This window comes from Elgaria multicarinata, chromosome 5, assembly GCF_023053635.1.
Source record: "Elgaria multicarinata webbii isolate HBS135686 ecotype San Diego chromosome 5, rElgMul1.1.pri, whole genome shotgun sequence".
NCBI lineage: Eukaryota > Metazoa > Chordata > Lepidosauria > Squamata > Anguidae > Elgaria > Elgaria multicarinata.
This window is the reverse complement of record NC_086175.1, coordinates 49,005,334-49,030,476: the sequence shown is the minus strand read 5'-3', so window position 1 is coordinate 49,030,476 and position 25,143 is coordinate 49,005,334.

Sequence of the window (25,143 nt, the reverse complement as noted above, 5' to 3'; positions counted from 1 at the left end):
TCAGGGCAGTATACATGGCTAACCCATTTTATCCTGACAACAATCCTGTGAGGTAGGTTAGGCTGAGAGATGGTGACTCTCAGGCCACCCAGTGAGCTTCATGGGAGAGTGCAGATTCAAACCCTGGTTTCTCTGGCCATAGACGTTCTAACCATTACACCGCACAGAGGCTCTCTGTGTGCTTAAACTCACATAGGCTCAAATCCTGTCGACCAACAGAGTCACTTATCAAAGGTCAGAAGTTGATCTCTTCATAATATATAGTTAATAGGGCCCTAAGCAAGAATCTCCAGTATATTCGATGTCAGCCCATAGTAAGTGGTCACGTGCTAGGCTATTATATTCATTTTCAGGGGCATGATGAAATAGTGGACAGAAAGGAAGACATACCCCTCCAAAGTCAAGATAGCATTTTTTAGCAGGCTGCCTCTTTCTATGATCCCAGTGATAAATATGGCCGCACAGCCTCTAAGACCAGGGACAAATGTTGGTGATAAATATTTATATAGAGCACGGTCCAGTTTTGATGGTTTTTCATACCTGTGGGTTCATGTTCAGTTTACTAACACTACTTCTGGTCATCACATCCCGAACCCCACAGCACAACATGTCCCAAAGCCATGCATTGGATGTCATATTTGCATTTTGGCCTGTTTGCAGAACCCCGAATTGCACAATCTACACTCCAATAAAAGCTGTTTTATTCTGGGTTTTTCATGTTGTACTATGAATACATGCATCCTTTCCCCCCCCCCTTTTTTTTTTTTTTAAACGGAGGACCATCCTCCATTTGAAGGGGTCCTGAAAGAAACAACCTCTGTCAATCCACTGTAGGGCAGCCATTCCATAGACTGTTAACAATTCAACCATTCTGTCCTTCTTTCATGTGGCAATTGAAAAGTATTGCTGAGCACTCTATACAAAAAGGTTATTATTATAGCACACATTCAATAAAAGTGTAGCAGCTAATGGCAACATAAAAAGGGATTAGGCTAAATATTAAGCAGCGAAGAAAGTACCTATTTAAGTCCTTTAGGGTATTTTGCATATAAAATCTTCCATTCAATATTTATTTTGGCTAAAGTCTGGAGCACACAAGATGGCAGTTTCCTCATCCTATTACTGTATTTCTCATTTCAAGAGAAATCCTCTTTGCAAAACTTGACTTCAAGGACATTATAAACTGAAAGAACAATATTTTTATATAACTATGAAGCCTATAATTAAAGGAATACTTAATCCCAGAATTAAGGGGACTAGAGATAGAAAAGAAATAATAGTTCAGCTAACTCCTGCCAACTTGCTCACTGAAGACAATTCTCAGAGGAACAGTTCTCTTGCTCTTTCATCAAGCTGCCTTTACGGCTGTTTGTAAGGAAACAACTCTTAGGATCTTGTGATGTTATGCCACAGCCTAGAAGTTAACAGAGATTCTTAAGACACCACATCATAGATGCTTCTTACAAGAATTAATCAGAAACACCAAAATGATAGGACACCTTTTATAGGATTGATAATTCTTTAAATTAAAGAGAGTGAGCTTTTGAATTAGGTTTTATTTGTTGATCATGCTTGGTAACCTCCCTAAATTCTCTGAACATCTGTCAACTAAGGCATAAGAAGAACAGTCAAGGTAGCAATCATCTGTTATTTATCACATTCTGAAAACAACACAAAACTAAAGTTATCCAGGGTATGTTAGATGACCATAAAGGATCTCTTCAGAACAAGACTTTATCACATCAAAAATTATTATGGATCTTTTTTTCCCTTTCCTTTTATCATATCATTATTCCTTCTTTGTTTTGGTTAATACACCTTTGTCTTATTTCCTACTAGCTTTTTGATGGTGTTCCTGAGGAGTGTATCTTTAGTCCCATTGCATTGGATTGTCATACAGGGTTTTATTATGTGTTCTTTTATTTTCAGTGTTACATATCTATTTCTCCATGCCTGATTTTCCTCCATCTTTAACTAAGAGTTGTAATGGCTTTGTTGTTTGCTCTGTCAAAATGGCTTCTATTTTCTAAACCGCAGCTGTGTCAAATCTGCTGCTTCTCATTTTTTGCCTTCCTCAATCTCACTTTTCTCCTTGGCAATTCTATTTTCCCTTCTTCTTACATCTATAGCATCAGACTGACCTTTCAGTTGTCTCTTTCACTTTCTCCATATATCCACTCAGCTGCTACACTTTGGCCAGTAGGCTTTTCTTTCATCCAAAGTTCATGTCCATTATCTCCTCATTTATTTTCAGTCTTTTCTGGTTGGTCTCTGCTTCCTCTCTTAAAACTCTTCTCTCAGTACTGAATTCTCTTTAATTAACTTACTGTGCCTTTGTTGGAGATACTCCATTTTTGTACTTTGCATCGCCACTCTTCTCCTGCTTCTATTATTATTATTATTATTATTATTATTATTATTATTATTATTATTATTATTATTATTTACATTTATATGCTGGCTCATAGCCGAAGCTCTCTGGGTGGTTTATTTATTTAAAATAGGGTGACCATACATCCGGTTTTAACTGGACATGTCCGGACACGGAGCAGCCAAACCGTGTCCAGGGGGAAATCCCCATTTCCCCCATTTTGTCCGGGAAAAAAGGAGGTTAAAAAAACTATTTAAGGCTCTTCCGGCTTCCATCCGGGCCTCTCCTTTACTGCGGTGATGTCAACCAGGACTGGATGGAAGCCTGGAGAGCCTTAAACCACGTGTTTCTGAAACACGGAAATGCACGGTTTAAGCCCTGCCCATGCTTCCATCCCTCACAGCACCAACCAACAAGAGCCCTGGATGGAAGCATAGGCAGGCCCCTTCTCCCGGCCTGGCATGCAATTGGCTCTGGGGGTTAGCTGGGGGATGCAGCAGCAAGAGGAAGAGGAGGAAGGGGAAGAGGAAGAGGAACGAGAAGAGCAAGGAGCAGGTAAGACTAAGAGTGTGTGTGTGTGTGAGAGAGAGAGACAGAGAGAGAGAGACAGAGAGAGAGAGAAAGAGACAAAATGGGTGAATAGGGTGCCTGGTTGTTTGAGTGAATGGATGTGTGGGTGCGTGTGGGTAGGTGATCCTGAGTGTGTGCGTTGGCAGTGTGTGTGTGTATTGATGTCTGAATGGGATATATGGTTGTTTGAGTGAATGGAAGTGTGGGTGATACTGAGTGTGTGTGTTGGCAGTGTGTGTGTGTGTGTTGATGTCTGAGTGGGACACATGGTTGTTTGAGTGAATGGATGTTTGTACATGTGGGTGATCCTGAGTGTGTGTGTTGGCAGTGTGTGTACTGATGTCTGAATGGGATGCCCTGCTTTAGGTGAATGGATACATGTGCATGGTTGCAGTGTGTGTGTGGGGGGATGATTTAGAGGTGATATTCCTATTAAATAATGCATTTTGACCCATAGACCTTCCTCTCCAATTTGTTTGATATAATTGGCATGATGTATGTTTTGTAAAAATTAGGGGTGTGATCCGCTCCGATTAGGAGCGTAGAAGCAGTAGCGGATTGGCCTGCTCCGCCTTACCCAGAGGCGGAGTAGGAGCGGACCGCGGACCCCTAGAAGCAAGGCGAAGAGAAGCGGCCATTTTTCGGAGCTCCTAGTTCAGGCGGAGCGCTCCGGTCGCCATCTTGAAAACATTTCGCCATAGGATTGCATTGCGGCAAATAATCATGGATAACTACGTTCTTTTTGAAGCTATCGTTCTGGAAATTCTTGTGCTCAGAGAGTCGTGGATGGGGGTCATTTTGAGACCACTCTCACCTCTCTGCGTCGTGCTGGTCGCGTGCTATATTTTTTTGAAAATCGGGTCAACCGTGCGGCTCAAATGGCGTTTTCGGCTTTTCGCCCATAGGATTGCATTGAGGGAAAGACTCGGGCATAACTGGGTTGGTTTTTAAGCTATTGTTCTGAAAATTCTTGTGCACAGAGAGTCGTGGATGGGGGTCATTTTGAGACTACTCTCAACTTTCTGCGTCGTGCGGGTCGCGCACTAGAAGTTTTTAAAAAATCAGCGGGAAAAATACCTTTTTCAAAGGGCTGAGGGGCAGAGTCAGCTCCCGGTCATGATCACATGATCCCAAAGTTAGAGGAGGGCATAGGCAAAACGGGTAACTTGGGATTCTGGGAAACTTCTCTTTCTTCATCTGAACGGGCTTTTCCCAGTGTTTTTTAAAACAGTAGCCCCACCAAATGCACAAACACAACCTGAAATCATATACTAAGCCAAGAATAAGAGATAGAAACACAGCACTGTTACCCACCCTAACTTTGGGGAACAACTGAAAAGATGTGGTGCAAGGGGATGAGCTCCCCTAGGGCATCTCATCGTGGACGTGCCCCCACTCTCTCCTGCACTAGAAGGCCATTAAAGCCTTCCAAAGAGAGTAAAACGGTGGAGCAATGCCTATTATGAGTCGAAATGAGCGTTTACTTCTTAGTGGTGGAGCGATGCCTGTTATGAGTTGAAGTGAGCGTTTACTTCTTAATCTCAGAGCTGTTGGTGGCTGTCTTGAGTTGAACTGGCAGCTGCTTCCCCCTCCCCCGGGCACGTCCCCCTATTGCTGGTAAAAGGCAGATATAGCCTTTTTTAAAAAAATCTTCTTGCTGTTTATTGAGCAACACTGCTGCTTTTAATTCCACCCCTCCTTTGTTTATTTATTGATTTATTCCATTTTATATGCATTACTGGCTTATCCTTGGCTCACTTCCTTATGCCCCCAGAAATGCCAGCTGCATGCCTGCCTGCCTTCCCTCCCTCCTCCCCTGCCCACCTCGCAGGGATGTTGTGTGTGTGTGGCTTTGACTCAGGGGAGAAGTCCTTCCTGCGCTCACTTGGAGTTTTGGAAGTTCCAAATTTTGCAGGTTTAAGCCCCGCCAAAAAACAGGGGATGATGGGACTGCCTTGAGTCTCGGCGTGCGTATGTATCCCTGGATAAGCTGTCATGGTGGTGAGTTTGAGGTTTTTTTTTAACGTGCAAAATTGACGGAGCTATGGAAAGGGGTGTTGAATTTTCATAAATTCCCCAAAAATCAGGGGATGATGGGACTGCCTTGAGTCTCGGCGTGCGTATGTATCCCTGGATAAGCTTTCATGGTGGCGTGTTTGAGGTTTCTAACATGCAAATTGACGGAGCTATGGAAAGGGGTGTGAATGGGGTGCCCGATTTTCAAAAATTCCCCAAAAATCAGGGGATGATGGGATTGCTTTGAAACTTGGCGTGCGTGTGTATACCCCCATGAGGTGTCATGGTGCCAAACGTGAGGTTTCTAACTTGAACAGAAAAAAAGTTGTATAATTTTTTAGCTTTCAATGCAAGCCTATGGCGGGGGGAAAACGGAGCTCCGGATCCGGATCCGGAGCTCCGAGCGGAGCGGAGCGGAAGTGGGTGGAGCGGGGGCGGGGCGGAGCGGCCCGATCCGGAAAATGGCAGATCTGCAAGTGAAGCGGAGCGGGGGGTCCATGCACACCCCTAGTAAAAATTGCTGATAATTCTTCATCCTTCTTAAAAAATATTTTAAAAATTAACAGGGTTGCCATTATTATTATTATTATTATTATTATTATTATTATTATTATTATTATCATCATCATCATCTATCTCTCTTTTCTTGCTCGGTGGTTTTTCTAGATGAACATGATGGGCTTTGCCAAGTCATGCTGTCTTTTACTGATTCAGAAATTTCCTGACTATTGAACATGTTTTAAGTATGACTGCTTTCTGGATGTTGGTGTGAATGTATTTTGGTAGGCCTAATTTCTGAAGGTTTTCTGTAAAAACAAAATAAAAAAATGATGTGATGCTGATGACTGATGTGACTAACGGAATAATTGTAACTTTTTCCTGTTGCCATAGTTCTTTAACTGCCATAGCCAGTGGTGTATATTTTTCTCTCTTGTCCTCTTCTTTTTCTGCAAGATTTTTGTCAGTAGGTATTGCTATGTCAATTGGGTAGGTGTGTTTTTCTTGGTTGTTTTTGACTGTTATGTCTGGTTGAAGTTGAAACAAGCTAAGAGGTGCTAGCCTTTAGTCCATTTTGTTCCATTGCTAATGTTTGCAGGGTAATAGTATTTTATACTTTTTTATACTCTTTGGTTGCTTGTTTGTTGTACTAGATTTTTCTGTACTTGGCAACTACTTCATTTGTTCAGTGGTAGCAGTATGCTGAATGTGTGAGTATGGATATGAGAAAGGGGATGGGGAAAGAGTGCTAAATGTTAGGAAAGGTTAGACTATGGCCATCCAGTGAAGGATTTGCAGTCAGAAAAGATATTTGAGGGAAGGGGAGACTATCACACAGAGTATAGCAAAAGCTTCAAAGTACAGCAAAAGCTACAAATGTAGGAATGAGTGAAGTTAATTTCAGATACATTGAGTGTCTCACTTGTTCTTTATTACAGTGATTTTAACATTAAGATGTTATGTAGAACAGGTTTGTCTTAATTGTGTACTGTGAAATCAGACATGTGACCATGGCCATGTTTGGGTGGGCACGCCCCCTTGGGGGCTGGGCATGTTGGTGGGCATGCCCCCTTGGGACGGCCATGTTGTTCTTTTTAGTTTCCAAAATATGGTCACCCAATTTAAAACATTTAAAACATAATATTTAGCTCTCCACATCTCTCCATTTTCTGATTCCCTCTCTCTATCCATTCTCCTGGTACCCTACTCCTTCATCTAAAACTTTTAAAAAATCTTCCTCTATTCCCCAAACATGCTGTTGCTGCTTCTTTTCACTGTAATGTCCTCCCAGTTCCTCCTGAATTTTAGCTCTCTTTCCTTCCATGGTTGCATTCAACACCTATTGAAAATCTCATAAAGTCTTTCATTTCTCTTTTCCTGATATGTCTAGAGTGTTGCTACTTACTGATTGCCTCCCCCAAATAAGGAAATTAATTACAGAAAAAAGAGGACAACAGATGGTGCAGATTTGATGCAAATTTAGAAACCAAGATTATAATTTCAATAGAAATACAATACATTTCACCATAGTGAGGAAGATTTGACCAGGTTATCTGGGTGCCACTCAGTCTACTATGCAAGTACTCACTGTTGATGGGCAACTCAAAGCCCCTTTGCTAACCCTTAGGGTCATTTATCTTTAAACTGGATTTGGATTGGACAGTCCTGCAAATAGAGGACTGTCTTCTTACAGCTCTTGAAACAGAAAACTGTTCTTTGCAAACTATGAATCCCCCTGCTATAAGCTTATGTCCCGACCATTTCTCTTTTACTTTTATTCAGCTGCTATTAACTGGAATACTTGTTATTGTTGTTTACTAATAAACAAACTGGAATTCATGTTGTTTTTTACCAATAAACATGACCACTGATAGAAGGAAAGACCTTTTAAATTATTTTCTCTCTTTTCCATTCCCAATCACAAAATTGCTAGTAATTGTAAGCGTAATAGTAGTTTCATGGTTATTCATATGTATTTATTTATTTCTGTATGTATTATTATTCTCCAGTAAACAAACTCTACCACTCATTGTTAGAAGGAAAGGCCATTTTTAATCTGGGCGATACCATGGAGACTGTACACCCGGGCCCTGGCTCCCTCCAGCTCTACAAATCACAAGCATATCTGAGACCCAAAAATCCTTCTCTTCACTAGCCCCAGGCGCTATGCTCTACCTGGAAGGTGCCATTTTGACAGGCGCCAGACAGAATCTGCAGAGCAATGGCACTATATTCCATGCTGTTATGACCAGCAGAGGATGGTAGTTCCGATAACAGTGGGGTGGTGAATCCACTCTGGGTTTCAGTCCAAACCAGTCAGAATGCTAAAGGAGCTATGCAAGGTGCTTCACATTGTGCTTTAGCATTCTGACTTGTTCGGACTGAAACCCAGAGCGGATTCACCCCCACTGACATCGGATCCACCAATCTCCACTGGTTATAATGGTTTTGCCCAATTGCATCAATACCCTCATCAGAGAAGGGAGCATCTGGACACTCCTGGCTGAGGTTTCTGGAGACTGTGCTCATCCTGGCTACAGCAGCATCACCTGAAACAACTCTATTCTTGTGCAAATCCCATTCATTTCAAGGAAGCCTACACAGGAGAACTTTCCATTGAATTCTACCCCAAACCTTAGATGATTAATCGAGCAATTAAATCAATTACAGCTTGCAGCCCTAGGAATACTTCTGTATATCTTATTAAATAAAAGCCCAGTGAGCACAATTGTTTCTTTTTATCCCAAAATGCAGAGCAAATGGGTTAGACTGGTAGAGAAGTAAAATGGGAAGAATTTAAGATAATGAGTTCTTTTCACTTTTGTTTTGCTTTGGGGCTGGTTGGTTTAAAAGAGGCAATAAAGAACCCAGGGCACACATCCTTTACGAACCACGCATGCACATCCTGAATGCAGTATCTGAGATGTTTCCTTATTATGTTTTAAGCCCTATAGCACTAAAAGTTCTCAGCCCACAAGTCAGGTTTTAAATAAATGTAACAATATTGTTTACTTAAATGGGTATGCTACAACAAGGAATTGCCATTGAGAAGAATTAACATGGAGAGAGCCTGTGTTAACACAGTATATTGCATTTTAAAACACAAAATTAAGGCCATTGCTGTCTAGTTTTTTATCATTAGCAGCCCAATAGGCTATTTATTTTGGGAAAGAGTGATTGAATACCAGCTGCCAGGTAATAAGGTTTTTCCTAGTCTGTTATAGGAATTAAATTATTAGCAATCAGTGGGGTTCTTGATAGCCATGTATTATGTTCTCAGCACACTAGCTGTCCCTTAAATCAAGATGTATCTTTTAATCAGAAGTTTCTCCTATTTATAAAGACTTCACAGCTGGCATAATTCCAGCTGGGTTTAAAAAAGAAAGAAGGGGGAGTCTTTTGGAGCGGACAGTTTAATGCATCCAGAGAACCAACAAAACATCAGCAGCAAATTCTAAAAATAAAAATCTAGTCAGACAGGCTAGCTAAATATACCCCTCAGAGTCACTTACTTATAATATTTAGGGGAGTGCCTGTTCTCCAAAGAAATTCCAGAATTTATTTTATTTATTCCTCAGTCTGACACAATTACCCTGAGGATGGGGAGTGACCACTTAAATATAACTTTTCTCCTTGCTTGGCCCAACAATTAGATGATGATGATGATGATGATGATGATGATGATGATGATGATGATGATGATGATCAGGGAGGAGTGCGTCTCAGATTTTCTGCTTCAAGTGTCAAAATACCTTGGCCAGACTTAGGGTGGGCGGTGGCCATGTTCAATCTCAGACAGCAAAATGTCATGGGCTGGTCCTGGGGGCTTCTTTGAGGAAGATTCATAATAGCCAGAAGTGTAAGGAAAACTTGCAGGAAAGAGGACTATTGGGCATTGAGGTGAACATTAATATGTTGGGTGTGCTTTCTTTGTTATCCACCTTTTTTCTCAGGCTCAACTGGATTACTAACATTGAATTTTTATTTAATATAGAATGATATTCAACTTCACTACACCAGTAAGTGGCCTCATTGGAAGGGACCTTGGAGGCTATCTGGTCCAACCCCCTCAAGACAAACCACTATCTCTCAGTCTGAGTCTCTTCCCAAAAAGGAACTGTGATTTGCTGACCAAACTTATAGAGGTGCTTCCAAATGGAGGACACCTAGTAGTACTAATTAAACAATGTTGTGCAACTATTTTTTCTTTTCTTCCTTAACAGATTTTTTTTGGGGGGAGGGGTGAAAAGAAGAGGTGAAAACACAAAGCAAAAGTGAGTTTCAGAGAACCTGTAAAGTACAAAATTCAGATGAAGCTACCACAAAATAAATGTTAATAAAATTCGATAAAATAACTAATCCATACTAGAAAATATAAAAAGTAATTGTAAAAATGTAATTATATAACAAACCCCATAAAATTATACCCAAATAGAAACTAAACAGTCCACAAACATAGTGACCTTATTTTTTCCCCAGCTTGATTGATAACTGGCAAATAGAGGGAGAAAACATGGAGGCAGTGACAGACTTTGTATTTCTGGGCGCAAAGATTACTGCAGACGCTGACTGCAGCCAGGAAATCAGAAGACGTTTACTTCTTGGGAGGAGAGCAATGACAAATCTTGATAAAATAGTTAAGAGCAGAGACATCACACTGACAACAAAGGTCCGCATAGTTAAAGCAATGGTATTCCCCGTAGTAACCTATGGCTGCGAGAGCTGGACCATAAGGAAGACTGAGCAAAGGAAGATAGATGCTTATCATAGAATCATAGAATAGCAGAGTTGGAAGGGGCCTACAAGGCCATCAAGTCCACCCCCCTGCTCAATGAACTGTGGTGTTGGAGGAAAATTCTGAGAGTGCCTTGGACTGCAAGAAGATCAAACCAGTCCATACTCCAGGAAATAAAGCCAGACTGCTCACTTGAGGGAATGATATTAAAGACAAAACTGAAGTACTTTGGCCACATAATGAGAAGACAGGATACCCTGGAGAAGATGCCGATGCTAGGGAAAGTGGAAGGCAAAAGGAAGAGGGGCCGACCAAGGGCAAGATGGATGGGCGATATTCTGGAGGTGACGGACTTGACCTTGGGGGAGCTAGAGGTGGCAACGGCCGACAGAAAACTCTGGCATGGGCTGGTCCATGAAGTCGCGAAGAGTCGGAAGCGACTGAACGAATAAACAACAAGGCTATATTAGTACACATCCACCTTTCCCAGATGCATTTCAACCGCAAGGTCTTCATCAGTGGGATAAAGAATTTTATCAAAACTATGCCCAAAAACATTTTTAAAAAAGTTAATTATCCAATTCAGACCAGAAAGTCCATCTTGCATACCTTATCTGTTTCGGTCAGTTTATGGATGCGTCATAAGAGGGAGGGGGACATAGCATTCTCTCCTATCTCATAGCTGATATTATGTAACTGAAGCATCCATAAACCAAATCAAAACTTGAATCAGCCTTTCAATAAACCTCTGCATGTAACGGATCTGTGCACAGCAGGCTCGGGTGAAGTGCTTGAAGACTATAGAAATTCACAGTATGAGGAAAGATTTTTACCAGCCATTTTCACGTGGTGGAATTTCTTGTGCAAGACCATCCTCCAACCCTTTGGGCAAATCTCTTTTTCTTTCACCAAGAACTGCAACTATCCATGATTGCACCCCCGTGTGATGAGAGCTGAGATTTGCGATATCCTTGGAGAATTAAGGCACAATCCTATGCCTTAAAGACTCCAACTTTTTTTACCAGACACAAATGACAGCAAAAGTATGACCCGTTTTCCATCATAAAATCTAATGTGAGAATTAGGCATTCATTTCAAACATTTTGTGAAGGCAGCCATTAACAGGTTTCCCAAGATATGCTACTCAAACAGAATTGTATCAAAGAGGTGGGGATTTCCAGGGCTTGTAAACAGAATTTGGATGCTGGAATGCTAAAAGGTTAAATTGGGGACAAAAACAAGCTTTATAGCCCCACACATGATGCTGATTTCAAACATAATTGTACAAGCCATTTTCAAAACCCTCCTTTCATCTCACACAAATCCCTTGGATCAGTTTGGGCTGAGGACTGTCTTCACACATTATTATTTTTTTTAGATCTCCAGCTAAGATTTTTAAAGAGTGCACATTGGGGATATATGGCTCATGCAGAGAGATTGGATTGGCTGCAGCTCCCTGCCAAGTGTGTGCTGAATGCTAAACTCAAGTTTGCTGCCCTGTAATTTGTAGAATAGGCCTGAATATTTGTTTGATCAGGTTATTTTTATTACATTTTTTTCTATTTATTGTATTTATATCCTTCCAGAAAGGAACTCAAGCTTGCATACATGGGTCTCCCAAATCCTCTGTTCTATCCTCATAACAACTCTGTGAGGTAGTTTAGGCTGAGAGACAACGATTACCCCAAGGACACCCAGGCCGTAACTAGACCTAAGGTTTATCCCAGGATTGTCCTGGGGTCAAACCAGTTCATCTAAGTGCCACACAGGGCATCCAGTGCTTAGGCAGGAACGAACCTGGGATGATCCTGGGATAAACCTTAGATCTAGCTATGGCCTCAGAGAGCTTTATAGTGGAGTGGAGATTTAAACCTGGGTCTCCCCAGTCCTAGTCCATCACTTTAAACCAAGGCTTTCCCTACCTGGTTCCCTCCAGATTTGTTTGGACTACAACTTCCACCATTCCCCCTGCCATCATAGATGGGCCATGCTGGATGGGAATTATAGTAGCTACAGTTCAACACTTCAAGAGGGTAAGAGCTTGTGGGAAACTGTTCTGTTTACTATGTCACACATTGAGGGCATCTCTACACCACAAGGGTGTAGGGGAGGATCGCGGACTTACCAGCTTCCACGATCCTTCCTGGGTGTCCAGACGGCCACATGACATCCCGGAAGGATGGCGCGGCCACCATTTTTTAAAAAAACCTGGAGAGGAGCGCAAGGGTGCTCCTCTGCCAAAGGTAGAAGAAGAAAAAAACAATTCCATTCCCCCCACCCCACTCCCAATGGGCACGGAGCGCCTGAAGAGCTCCATGCCCCATGCCCAGTTCCTGGCTCCTCGCATTTACTCGCAAGGAGCCGGAACGAAACCGGGACAGCCGCCCACACCTCCCGCAGTCTCGGGACGATCCCAAGACCACGGGAAAAATCAAGCTAAAAGCTGTCCCGGTTATCCCGGGGAAATGGAAGGATCATCCCTCCCTGCCCCCGGGATCCCCTGTGCATCATGTGAATGCACAGGGATGATCCCGGGACAATCCCTGAGATAAGGCATGGTGTAGACATGCCCTGAGTCAAAAGAGAAGAGAATGGCTGCAAGAGTACAGATAATATATATGGTGCTTAGCGGACAATTCATTTCTAAATTTTCTAGAGTACTGGTTCTCCATATATATCTCACCCAAATATATTTACCAAAGTCAAAACTAAGGAACACAAGTCAAATAGTTAGCTAAAGTTCAGCTCATTGTGTACTGGTGACTCTCTGGACACTCTGTAAAATCCATATGCAGGAGGAAGAGAAACAAAGTAAGTGAGAATAGCTTGGAAAATAATCAAAACTTTAATAATAATGGAACAAACAAAAAAATCCCTCCCCCCACATACTCTACAACTTTAATGGCTAAGTGAGAGAAAATCACGAATTTCCCAAACACTAGCAATTCCTTTTCTCCTCTTTTAAATTTCTTGAGTTCGAAAGCAAATGCTTGGTTTTCGTGCTGCTGCATGCCCCAGATGCCCTCTTTGAAAGTCCCCCTGCATGATATTCACTTTAATAGGTCTAATTAGAAAGAAATGCACTTTTTCAATCAGTACCAAAGTACCAGTAGGTTTTCTTCTGTAACACGCCAACCAGCTGTTTTGAAACGTACATCTCTAATCTCTTTTCCTCCACATGTTCAAACAGATGAAAGTAATTTTGTGCTCAACTGTCTATAAGTAATTAGGCTGGGATGTAAAGGAGTCTTTAAATATCAGTTCAGAAAGAGCTACACTCTTAGCATACAGAATAATTATCGGCAATCTTCTTCATGTGTAAGGTATACCTAATGCATTTTACATGAGTCCCCATTATTAACATAACCTGACTATCAAAGCTCTATTGAATCTGGTGTCTTTTTCATGTAACTGACTGAAATCCCCCAGAAATATAATAATTTGAAAACAGTGGTGCTGATGATTTGTTTCAGCTGTAATTTGTTATTTTCTCTCCCCCCCCACCCCACCCGCCTTCCCATCTTTGTTGTTTTCCTGGTAAAGACTTAAGCCAGTGGGGCTCCAATATACATAAACAAGTGTTCAGCTTTTGCTACAAGATGGATATTAATATTCAATAAGGGTCCTAGAATACTGCTTCTCCTCAGATTCCCAGGCTAAATTCCCTTAATGTTATTAATTAGGAGGTCACAAAAAGAATACATTAATGGGAAACAAATTGGTATGTACCCTAAAGATAGGCTAGGCCTGTTTCATACAGTTGTGGAGAAACATCATGAAAGTTCCAGGCAGGGTCTAAGCACCTGAAGGGTCCCACCCCCCTTCCTGTCAAGGCATCCTGATGTCAGATGCTTGAACTCTGCCTAGAGATGATGGGTAATTACGTCTGAGTGTCAGGGGCAGCTTGTTAACTCCAATCCACTTATAAAAGGGTTTGGACTCTGCCTTGCTAAAGATGAGACTCCGTAAGATAGAGCTGCCCTGGTTGTGTTATGACAAGCCAAGCAGTGGGAGCCAAACCAACTTGGAAAGCTATCCGGCTCTTTCAGGCAGGGATTCCTAGAGAGTGGCTCTGACCCAGCCAATGAATCACGGCAGCCTGACTGGAAGTGGATTCCCAGGCTGCCAATCACATGAGGCAATGCATTACATGGGGCTTCTCAGAAAGTTTAATCTAGGAACAAACACTGAATTCTGATGATGGAGAAGTTTGCAAACCATTGTTTTTAAGTAAGCTTGTGGTTTCATTTGGAATTTGATTTGTGGGAGAGGGTGACAAGCTTCTCAGAAGAATATAAAGGTATTTTCTTGGATATATACAAGATGAAATTGCCCAACAACAACAAAAGGAGTACGTTTGAAGATTATTTGGATGCTGGAATACTGGATGCTGGAATTAATTGGATGTTACTTTATTTTATTTAGTTACCCCCATCATGATTGTAGTAATATTATTAACATATAATTATTATTATTATTTAAAAAGGCCAAGGCATTTTTGCCTTCGACATGAAATTTTCATTTAGCATATGTACACTAGTCTTGTGCTGAAAATTTTAACCACAGTTTTTCAACCACTTGCATTCAATTTGATAGAAAAGAAATTGCTTTCAAAAAGAAATTCGATGATGAAGAACATTTCAGAGAAATTCCCATGGGTTGGGATTCTTCTGCTTACCTTACTTGGCCGAGGAGTGTGCACAAGCATTCTGTTTTTCATTGAACAATCCTCTCTTTGGCAATCTGTAGCCTCTTTGGCTCCCCACACTTCAATTAAAGGTCAGGTGAAGACATCATGAGGTAATTCCTCCCATAGGCCTTTTTCAGTTCAGGAAGCACAGGCGGCCTGGGAGGCTGCAGAGCAATGGAGAGCTGTGTAATACATATACAGAGAACCCTTGGTCACCTTGCATTGATTTGTTAAGCTCAAAAACACCACAAAAATACATTATAAATAAAACACCCTGAGAATGAAGCAGAACAATGGAAACCTCTTTCGTGGAGGAGGAGAACTTTCCGGAAATTGAAGGACAGATTTTGGCAGCAGTAGCTCCACCTCTTTCCTGGGGCTGGACACAGCACCGCACCACCACCACCCCCATCCCTGCATTGTGATGGATGCAAAATGGGGGCCGGCCTGCCAAAACAGTTGATGCTGTTGCCACTTGCAGGGGCAGCATGAAAAAACTAAAAACTGTTACAAAAAGGAAAGAGCTCTGCTAAAATCCCTGCCAGTGCTGAACCCTACCTATGAGAAACTTGAGAATTTCTCAACCTCCTAGAGAAATTCAGTGACATTTTCACACACACACACACACACACACACACACACACACACATTTTTTCTGCCCACCAATAGGGTGGCGAATTTCCAGAGGCCATTAGCACACATTTCTAATGCACATATATACTATATAGACACAAATATGTACACATCATATATTGTATACAAGCACACAATGTGCAGGTAGGTGGACAGAAATAAAGTTCTCCTGAGGTATAATCACATGTAGTCTGAAACACAGATGATCTCTTCTCTCCACCCACCCTAAATAGTGCACCCTTATGGACACACACTATTGCCCTGTTCCAAAGTCCATGTTCACTCCAATATCTGTACATGTGCAATAGCCAGTTCAACTAAGAGAGGAGATCTGTTTTTTTTATTTATTTATTATTTTTATTTATTTATATAGCACCATCAATGTACATGGTGCTGTACAGAGTAAAACAGTAAATAGCGAGACCCTGCCACATAGGCTTACATTCTAATAAAATAATAAAACAATAAGGAGGGGAAGAGAATGCAAACAGGCACAGGGTAGGGTAAACAGGCACTGGGTAGGGTAAAACTAACAGTATATATACTAACAGTAGATCTGCACACTTAAAGGTATGTGTACAGGACTTGCTTCTTCCATAGAAATGAATGAGAAAGCTCTTGAAAATGAGGAAACTATCACAGTCCACATGTCCATGAAAAGTCATTGGATTAAAGTGTGATTCATTAATTCAGCTATAGCCTCAGGGTGGGGTAATCGCAAAATGAGTTTATCTCATTAAAAACCCATTAGAATCCAGTGAAACAACTTGAAAACATCACTTATACTGAACTCTGGCTCCACTTGCCACCCACAAAAGCCTGTTTGAATATGAAGTCTTATCAAATTTCAATGAGTTTCTAATGAAGGAATTTGTACTTTCCATTCTGCACGCAACCTGTGGGGTCTCCAATGTAATGACCAATTGGTCTGTACAGTTCTGCTATTATCGTGGTGAAGAATTGCTTTTAGCCATAATGAAACACACTGTTACTTTTTAGTATTTTCCCAGTAATGCAGATGGACACATATCAGACTTTTGAGATCTAACCGGAACATTGTTCTGATCCAGAACACTGAAACTACTGCATCTTCTTACAATGTGTCCTTATTGCTGTTTTGTGGTGACACACTTGCTCAGGAGTTATCATTTGCTGGATGTGAAATATGTATTTGTGGAAGAATCAATCCATGAACCAGTACCTGAGTTTCTCATTTGCTTAGGTCTTGAGCATCAACATTTCCCTTTGGAATTAGTGTGCCATGTGAAGAAAAGCTTTAGCTGCAGGACAATATGAGGATCTACTGAAGCATTAATTTTTTAAACACACATACATAAAATGGGAAATTGAGATATATAACTGGTAAAATGAGATGTGCCAGGACCCACATTCATTTGGAATTCATGCATCTTTACCTGGAAGTTTTCCCCACTTAATTCCAAATGTTTCTCCGCTGTGGCACCCCGGTTGTGGAACGAGCTCCCCAGAGAGGTCCGCCTGGCGCCTACACTGTATTGCTTTCGTCGCCAGCTGAAGACCTTTTTATTCACTCAGTATTTTAACACTTAATTTTAACTTAAATTTTACTGTTTTAACTCTGTATTTTAATCTTATATCAACTTTGCTGTGTGGTTTTATCCTGGTTGCGCTTTTTATACTGTATTTCGTAATTGTGTTTTAAACTGTTGGGTGTTTTACTGTGGTTTTAATTTTTGTGAACCGCCCAGAGAGCTTCGGCTATTGGGCGGTATAAAAATGTAATAAATAAATAAATAAATGTGTGGGAATTGGTTGCAGCTATTGTATAATCACACTATCTCCATATAATCAAAGGGCATTCCTTCCATAATTTCATGTATCAGAGGTTGAACCTGACATTGAAATCAGTTTCATGGCTAAGCACTATTTCCATGAAAAGCCAGGTACTAAAGAAGATACCTGGTCTCTCAAACACGGTGCATCTATATTGGGGCATCTATTAATAAGCTATTTAAAATTCAGCCAGATTATCATATATACATATATGCAATGCATCAGAAATTCTTTTCATCCAAACCTCTCCCTGGAGTTTGAGCTCTGAATGACCTGGTCTTGTTTCTGAAGTGAATGCAATGAATTAGGAATCCTCCATTGTGCTACTTGTTTATTTCCAATTTTTGTATAGAACACACTGCATAACCCTTTGCCCTCAGCTTTCAGTTGCTTCCATTCATTTGTGTCTTTCCCTTCCTCTGCTTTGTTAATCCAGATGTTCATAATTCCATCTATGGTGTTTTCGTGTGGTGTTTTCCATTGAGTAGCAAGGATCATTAGAACATAGGAAGCTGCCTTATACGGAGTCGGACCTATCTAGGCTTCAGACAGGTTTCTTTCCTAGCCCTACCTGGAAATGCCCTGGGATTGAACCTGTGCCCTTCTGCATGCAAAGCATGTGCTCTTGCACTCACCAATGGCATGTGTGTCAGTAAAACACTGCATACAAAGTATCATGATTTAGATGATTATATATAATCACATAAAGATTTTTATTTTTTTTGGCAGTGTTTGCAGATGCACATCAGTAACATGAAGGGGATGAGAGCTATAAATTCTGAAGGTTGTGAGAAACTGCATGCTCCAGTTCCAGAATTAATTTTTACACAAATTGCATGTAGGCATGTTGGTTTGTTAATCCAAAAAAAGCAACACTGGGATATTGGGTTGGATCCAGTCTTAATCATATTTAGAATAGGCCGGTTGAAATCAGTGGGATGAGGCCCTATTGATTTCAAAGGGTCTACTCTAAGTATGGATCCAATCCAATATATTTACTAGGGCCATCAAAATCATTGCAAAGGAGTGAGCCAGCTTTCAGGTTCCCCATCCCAAAGAAGATTCCTAGAGAAATAAGAAGTTTGCTTGGGACATTTGCATTGATCCTCATGAAAGTATTACTCTACTGTTTCCATTAGAATTAATTTTACAAACCCTCCCAGTTAGACTGGATTTTAGGAAGAGTGGATTGAAGGGCAGAATGAACCCATAGAACAGTAAAGGAATGGGGAAAATCCATTTATCCTTAATCCAAATATCCTTACAACAGCATATCCATCACAGACCATAGTAAGTGTTTCAGAAATGCTGTCCTGTATTAAAGCAAAAAGGAAGCAGTATTTTTTTTTTCTCTCCCTCTTTTACCAACGAGGACAAAAGTTTCATTAAAGCTTAATCTCCAGATGCTTATAGGGTTGTGATCCACCACATGGGAGGGAAAGAATGCCTCGCAATAAAAATAGTTTCTGAGTGCACCACACATGCATTTTCCCATTAGAAAGCAATTAATCTACATCTGCCTGAGAGTTCTTCAAATCATCTGATATTATACACAACACCTAATGCATTCATGACAATAGTGTAAGTGGTTCACGGGGAGGTAGAAAATATGAAAGTAGCCAAGGATGGGAACTGAAATTGTGCCACTGTCCTTTGTCTTAACAAAAGACATTTTATATTGTCCATATCAATGTTCTATCCCTTCTAATAATAAAGTGAATGATTTCCAGATTATACACATGATGCTTTTTTCAGCGCTAAGTCACCTAAGCCAACCACTCTGGAAGTGTGCTATTCTTATACAAATGCTTTCTCATTGTGATCTTATTCGTCCTTATAACTGTCCCGGCAGGTAAGGTGAGGCATAGCTGAGCTTCCTGGATAAACAGGCATTTAGATCCAGGACCCCCAGTTCCAAACTTAATATTTTAGAGTCTAGAGTACCCTTTCCCAACCTGGTGCCCTCCAGATGTGTTCCACTACAGCTTGTCATCTCCACCCAGCATGACCATAGGTTCAAATCTCTGTTCATCCAGGAAACTCAGTTGTGCATAGTAGGTGTTCAGAAGCAGTTCAGAAATAGTTTGTCTGCATTGCGATTGCTGGAAGCAGGTGAGGTTTAAGGCCCTCACTGGTGATCCCAATAATAGCTGCTAATACCAGTACTGGAACATCAGTTTTTTCCCTGCTGCTGATCAGTTGGGCAGCAGTGAAACCTGGGCAGGACTCCCCAGGGCTAAGAAGGCCTCATGGAGAGCCCACCTGTGCTCTAGACCAGTGGTTCCCAATTGTCGGTCCGTGTACCCCCCCCCCAGGGAGTCCGTGTCACCATTCACATATTCACCATTCATTTCTGGAGTCCACTGATGATGAATTCCTACCAGAAGTAAAATATAACATCTCTGAGCACCTGCGTGATTTAGCGACTAGCTTCAGAGATTACTTCCCTGCACCTAATCCTAAAAACTCATGGAGAAGGAATCCTTTTGAATGTGGTGATGTACAACTAACAACTCTATCTGTGGAAGAGCAAGATGCACTTGTTGATGTGACTTGTGATGGTTCATTGAAATCATTTTTCAAAGAATATAGACTGTATCAATTCTGGGTGAAGGTTTTTCCTGATTATAAGAAGTTAGGTGAAAAAGCTTTGAAACATCTAGTTCCCTTTTGTTCCACAAATCTTTGTGAACAAACATTTTCGACATTTTGTTATATGAAGAAAAAGCATAGAAATCAGCTCGATGTTGATCCAGATTTGAGATTAAAAGTAGGAAATTTTGAACCGGATGTGGAAGGGATTGTTCGGGACAAAAAGAGGCATGATTTCTCCCATCACATTTAGATTTAGTAGCCGCAAGACATGTCATCATTTGTTCAATTGTAAACGAGATGTTAGTAAAATTAATTTTGTCTTTATATTCCTAACTAAATCATTGTCATTTTTGCATGGTAACATCAGAAATATCTCAAATTTTATTCTTTGCTTACTAGGGGTTACCCCTTATTTTTTCCAAAAAATTGCTTCGCACAGGTAACTACCATAGAGATAACACATTTTTCAAAAGGAGGGGGTCCATGGCTTGGCATTTGAAAAACAAGGGGTCTGCAGTACTTAGCTAATTGGGAACCACTGCTCTAGCCACTGCTCAATATGTATGTACCACTCAAAAATAAGAAGTGCCTTATTTTACAGGCAACTAGAGCTTCACAAAATTTTCCTACTTTTCCATTTTAATATCAAAATTTGCACTTTCTACAAGATAAGAAAAATCATCATGATTACCACCACTACCACCACCACCACCACCACAAAAACAAGTTAAGGGAACTTTTACTGTTTTTTTCACAGCTCTTGGTGCCTTCATCTGCAGCAAAAGTTTCCACAAATAAGATCAAGTGGCTTTACACTCCAACAAGTAGGTTTATATAATCCAACATTTGGATGCAGACTTCCACAACTCCTCCTCACTACAGCCCCTGAAAATGCGACACAGAGGATCCGGAGACCCTGACAAATAGTTTTTGTGTACAGGGGAGGGATAGTCCCCCAAATCAAGCAGAGGCACCTTCTGTGAGCAAAGCCCTTCCATCAATATCCTGGATCCCACCCACTATCTCCACCAAGTTTCAACCAAGTATGTGCTAAAAGCTGGTACAACTAAAACATTTGCTCTTCATTTCCCATGGAAGGAAATAAATATTGTTTGTTTGTTTTTTAAAAAATACCCCATACTTTACTATACTTTACTATAACATCTCTGAGGGATACTTGAAGACTTCATTATAGATTTTAATAGAGAGAAACAGGGATGGAGGAGGGTTATGCAGCAAAAAAAAACTTTCCTGGTCATGGAACACTGTCTGGAGAATAAAGAATATATGTAGGTCATCACTACTGTGATTTGGGACTTGGGCACATGTAGGGAGGCTTGAAGAATTAAATGTTTGTGAATTGCAATATGAACTGACTGGATCTCCACTTCCCTAAACAGTTTTAGTCCAAATTATTTCATGGACTGCCTTCACCCATACCATCCCACCTGCTCTCTTAGATCAACACTGAAGACCCTGCCTATCAAAGCAATAAGGCTTGCAAGCATGAAGGATAGGGCTTTCTTGGTAGTGCCCCCCCTATGTTTCAGTTTATGAGCATTACTGTCAGGATCAGGCCCAATCTCCCTGGCATGGATCTGGCTTGGAGCCTGAAGAAGAAGTAGACTAGCCAAGACAGGAAGTAGGGCAGGAAATTCTCCAAGACTCTCTATGAGTCAAGGAGGAGTCTTTCCACTAGCTTATCGAACAGGAGGTCCAGGCTCAGAGAGAATCTTCCCCCTTCTCCCCCTCCCTGGGAACTCAGGCTTTGTTGGAGGGGGAGGGAGCATCAGAACTGACAGATCCCAGGGTCAAGTGGGCAGAGGTGAGAGGAAGTGGGAGGCAGTCCACTAGGCTACCCACTCTCCAGAGGTTACGGATTGAAGACCCTCCTTGAAGAAGGGGTCCAGTGAAAACCTGTCAGGCACAGCAGGAAACTGTCCATTTAGTTGATAGGCAACTGCCTTGCTTTGCTGGGCTAATTAAGTGTAGAGGATAGCTCCTAGTATTCACAGCCTTCAGGTGTGAAGAGATGTTTATTGAATAAAGCTTTGTGGATTGCATGGCAGACCTCTTTATTGTCTTACATCTTAGCTGGAGGGCTTGGAATCATGACAATTACAGGACTTCAGGCATGTCCTAAGGACTTACATATTTACTTGGCCTACAACTGTGTCAGGACTTTATGTATCTGGTGTTATTTGTTAGGAATTGCTAATTTAAATTGTTTTTATCATTGTTTCATTGTGGTTTTAAATTGTGTATGCCTTGAGAGGGTTTGCCCTAAAAAGCATCTTAAAAATATTTTAAATACATAAATATCAAGCGTATGAGAACTGAGTTATCCACCACCTTTAGCACTTTCCAAATGGTGTGATGGAATTCTCAATTTTAAAACTGTATCAAAATTTATTTCAAAAGGTGTGATTTGAGGGAGAAAAATACATTTAGAAATGTGCATTTTGAAGGGAAATAAATTTTAGAAATGCATATTGAAATTTGAATGTGAATGTTCATGCTGATCTTGTTCGTTTGTTTTTTCATGAGGAAACAGGATGGAACCAACTGATGGGTGAACACTAGTGAAGGTGAAATCAAATGGAAGTCTATTTTTCCATCCTTAGGCACTTGGAGAAGTCATCACAAAACTCTTTCATCTCTACAGCTGGAGGGGATCTACACTATTCATTACACCGTTGTTTAAGTGCATTGTTGCGTCCTTCCTTGCTACGTTACAAAATGCAACTTGAGCCCAGTCAACCGAAATACCTTTTCTTCTATCGTTTTACCCCAGCACACTCTTCTTTAGAACGTTCTTCATTATGCTCATACCGTCTCTGAAGTAAACCTCCTTCTTCCTGTGACTCTGAGCTTTGCTAGATCTGCCGGGATAAGCCGGCAGGGAGGCGGGGCGACGCGTAGGGACGAGGGAAGCCCTGCAGCGTCTTAAAGGGGCCACGTGCGTCCCGAAAGGTACGTGTTTTTTTAAAAAAATTAAGCCTCTGTCCCCTCTTTCACTGCCCTCCCTCCCCCTCCCCCTCGTCGCGTTGTGCCAGCTCTCCCTCCCCTCATCTAGCAAAGCCCTCACTTGAAAGACTTTGAAAGACGGCGTTGAAAACAACGAAAGGTTGGGGCACATTGTTAGTATTAAAACGATTTTAATGGAAAGTGGAATGGTTTTAAAAGTCAGAAGAAACGTAACAACAACAGCATCACGTGACTGCTGACGTCATCTCTGCCAACTTGTTACGTTTCATCTAGACAAGTGTAGATTCCCTTCGGATTTCAGCTCATATGTGCACAATCCACATTTCAGTCTGCTTCCAGAGTTGGGTGAATTGTCCCTGAGGCCAGCCTCATGCATCAGTCGAAGACAGCATCTAAAAAGTGGCATGAGCTTATTTCTCCCATTGATACTTTGCACCATGTGTCCTTGGAAACATTTCCAGTCACTCTGAGTCTGGATAGCAATTGCACTTCTGAGAAACTGACTTACATAGCCCCTGAGCTAACTATGATGACCCATTAACATGATATATAATTTTGACACCCCACAGTGCACAGAAAACTAATGGATAATTTACATTCTGTTTAATATGCACTAAACAGTAATGATAATGGATCTGTGACTTTTTGGCTCTTTGTCTTTTTAATTTTAAAATGCATCTTTAATTAGGTTTCTTGCCTGTCTAAAAATAAAGATTATGAATAAAGATTGATGAGGGCAGCAAACTCTGCATTTATTATTTAAGCTGCCCTCTCTTCGCAGATGTCGTCTGAGTGTTTGTTTGATTTGTACTCCATTTCTGGGCCATACTTTGCTCTTCATGTCAGGCCATGCCCTCGGGTCACCAAGAGTTCCTGGAAAGCCAAGTCAGCGTCAAGAGCAGACTTCTTTCTTCTCGCATTATGCTTTTCTAATTGTTTTTCATCGTGATTATTTTCAGGGTGAAGCGGAGCACAGCACAGCCCAGGAAACACAGGCAGACTGCTGAAGCAACGGCAATGCATGCGTGAAACCATTTTTTTGCAGGCACAGCTGATATAGGTGTGTATCGACATCTGCATTATGGTGTAAATATCCAGCCCTTACTGAATCAACTGGATACATCTTTTGATGCACCACTCATTGGTGCGTGTGCATGCATGTATAGTTGTGCTTGACATAGCATTTAATCAAGGCCAAAGTATAAATATCTGAAGGTCATGGGGGGAAATGTGTAGTCTACTGTACACATATTTAATATCAGAGCATGGCAGATGGTATTACCATGGAAGGAAAGATCACTTAGCAAGGATGTGGTCAAGGGAAGCAGACAGAATGCCTATAGCATTACACCTCATTCCATGCAGACATATGGTTTTCCTCGGCCATCCATTGGTATTATCTTGGGTTTGTGTTTTCCATTTTCTTCAACCAACAGGACTCCGCTAGTCCTCTAAATATAAAAGCAATTCAAAGTACATTGTGCTTAAAAGAAATGGCATACAGGATGAGATGATTCCTAGCTAACTCTCATGTCCTGGTTGGTGGTTCCCCGAATCCATTGCTTTGCTATCAGAGGCCTGAACCACACGTTACATTTACCATGCCTTTCTGTGGTAGTTCTCCAAACACAAGTCCCTTCTTGCATGTAAAGCACATACTAGGAAGCCACAACCAATCACAGTTCCCTAGCACATCTATACAAAGCAAAAAGAGGTGTACAGGCAATAATCATCACACATAAGAATCCACACACGACTTGCATCCATTTTCCTACACAGAAATTAATCGTATTTCAAACAGTTCTGAGCCAGTGGTCTACAGGTAGGTCAAACTCAGGATCAATATTTAATCCAAATCTGCAACACTGGAACCATTTTTTTAAAGTATTAATTTTCAAAGCCCCACCATGTTCATTTTAACCAATTTTTCCCTCTCTCTTCTTTTTCTCTTTCTCCTTTTCTGATATGGGTGTTTATTTGTTTTTGTTTTTAAAGTAAGAAAATGGTGTTGCTGCTGCAACTCACCCTAGGTCAGCATGTGACATAACCCGGTAGTTCAATGCTCTAAATTGCAATATATCAAAGACAAAGATGCCTGTAGGAAAGGGAATACAAGTACTAGAAAAGCAACTCCTTCCCTGCTTTCTTCTTTTCCTCCTATTCTTTCTCTCCCTCTGTCTCTCTCTCTCCTTCCGTTTTGCATATGGCAGGTCAATAGCAACCATGTAGAAGACA